General features: G+C 46.8%; 1 protein-coding gene across 1 annotated transcript in view; it reads right to left on the minus strand.

Annotated features, from left to right (window-relative positions):
* The window catches only part of LOC143023775 (uncharacterized), a 776,468-nt gene that overhangs the window by 495,002 nt on the left and 278,966 nt on the right, over positions 1 to 2,500 (minus strand). The window lies entirely within an intron of this gene.

Consider the following 2,500-nt stretch of genomic DNA (forward strand, 5'->3'; position numbering starts at 1 on the left):
CCACCCATTTCACCCCCAAATACACTCCACACCCCTCCCACCCTTCCTCTCATCTGAGCACCTCCTGGATGACGGGTCATCCCTGCACCCCGCCCACCGCCCTGGGTCAGAAGCAGTGTCGCAAGACACAGTACATCCACAGCAAGGCCGCTTCATTTAATCGGCGACCCCCCCTCTCCGTCCCCCTTTGCATATAAGGAGAGGACGGGGAGAAATCCCTTCGGGCTGCGTCAAAATTTACTCACACATACTACCCCACCCCCCACCCCCCCGCCCATTCCTCCTCATGCAATCACAACATCATCCATATACAAACCATTCTCCACTCACCTCTGTCTTCCGTCCTCTCCCTTCCTTCCTCAACAGACATTCCCCTCTTCCCCAAAGCCCCCTTCACCCCATCCATCCACCTCATCCTAGGACGTCCCCTCATGTTCACTCCCTCCACATCTGCCTTCCATACCTCTTTTACTAGTCTTTCTTCACTCATTCTTTCCATGTGTCCAAACCATCCTAATATTCTTTCATCAACCCTCTCTCCCAAATCCTTTTTCACCCCTGTTCTCCTCCTCACCTCCTCATTTCTCACTCTATCTAGCCTAGTAACCCCCGCCATACTTCTCAGACACCTCATCTCAAACACATTCAAACTCCTTCTCTCTTCTTCTCTTATGTTCCACGTTTCTGCCCCATACAGTGCTGTTGGCACAATCACTCCTTCATACAGTCTCCTCTTCGCATCCATTCCCAAATGTCTATTTCTCATTACACTCTTTAAACCACCAAGGCATTTACTCGCTTCTCTCAATCTACATTCTACCTCCACCTTCACTCCACCTTTTCCTGCTACACTTGCACCCAAGTATCTAAAACTATCCACTTCCTCCAGTCGCTCTCCCTTAATGCTCACTTCCAGTCTACTGCCACTTTCACCCCTTGTACATCTCATCACCTTACTTTTACCCACATTTATCTTTAGTTTTCTTCTATCACATACTCTCCCAAACTCTGCCACCAGCTTCCTCAATCCCTCCTCTGACCCTGCCACAAGCGCAGTGTCGTCCGCAAACAACAGCTGGCTCACCTCCCACTTTTCTCCATTTTCTTTAACCATCTCCAATCCCTGACTCACTACCCTAGCATTCACCTCTCGCACCACCCCATCCATGTATAAGTTGAACAGCCAGGGCGACATAACGCATCCTTGACGAAGTCCCACCTTTACTTCAAACCACTCACTCTCTCCATTTCCAATCCTAACACATGCTCTACTACTCACATAAAAACTCTTGACAGCTCCCAAAAGCTTTCCTCCTATCCCATAAATCTGCATAACCTCCCACAGTGCCTTTCTGTCTACCCTATCATAAGCCTTTTCCAGATCCATAAAAGCCCAAAAAACATCCTTCCCCTTTCCTATAGCTTTCTCACATATCTGTCTTACCACAAAGATCTGATCTACACAACCTCTACCCGTCCTAAAACCACACTGTTCTTCACCAATTACTCCTTCTGTTCCTCTCCTAATCCTCTCAATTAAGATTCTCCCATAAGCCTTCCCTACTACACTCAACAGGCTAATCCCTCTGAAATTACTACATTCACACTTGTCCCCTTTTCCCTTGTAAAGAGGAACTATACAGGCACTACTCCAGTCCTCCGGTACTCTACCCTCTCTCCAGCAAACATTAAATAATCTCACCAACCAGTCCACCATCACTGAACCTCCCTTTTTCAGACATTCTGCATGACATCCATCCAGACCAGGTGCCTTACCTGCTTTCATCACCCTTACAACCGCCTTCACCTCATCCTTCCTTATTTCTCCTCCATTCTCTTCACTCATCACTCTCATTTTCTTCGTATTTCCCACTGCAGCTATCTTTCCTTCCCTATCCTCCTTCACATTCAGCAACTCCCTAAAATATTCTGCCCATCTTCCCCTCACTGCCATCTCTTCCATTATCAACTCTCCATCTGTACCTTTTACCTTTTCTTCCCTACTTGATTCGCCTCCTCTTCCTCTCTTAATTTCTTTCCAAAACATCTTTTTATTACTTCCAAAATTTTCTGTCATACTCCTACCCCATTTCACATCTGCTCTCCTCTTTGCCTCCTTTACCTTTTGCTTTACTTCTCTTTTCTTTTCTTTGTACGTCTCATATGACTCCCCTGTCCTCTTTTGTAACCAATCTGTGAATGCTCGCTTCTTCTCTTCTACAACCTTCTTTGTTTCCTCATCCCACCATTCACTACCCTTTCTTCTATTTCCCCCTGTCCTTCTTGTTCCACACACCATCCTTGCACACTTTAAGACTCCCTCCTTGAACCATCCCCATTCCTCCTCCACACCCATCTCTGCTCTATCCTTTACTCCCTCCCACTCCTCCTTCAGCTTCTTTTCGTACTCCTTCTCCTTTTCCTTTTCATTCAAGGAGTTCACTCTAAGAACCTCCCTACCTTTTGTCCCTTTCCTCCTTCTCCATCTATCCTCCACTCT

The sequence above is a fragment of the Oratosquilla oratoria genome, unplaced genomic scaffold (assembly GCF_046742065.1).
Source record: "Oratosquilla oratoria isolate Oo_2021 unplaced genomic scaffold, ASM4674206v1 SCAFFOLD59, whole genome shotgun sequence".
Lineage (NCBI taxonomy): Eukaryota > Metazoa > Arthropoda > Malacostraca > Stomatopoda > Squillidae > Oratosquilla > Oratosquilla oratoria.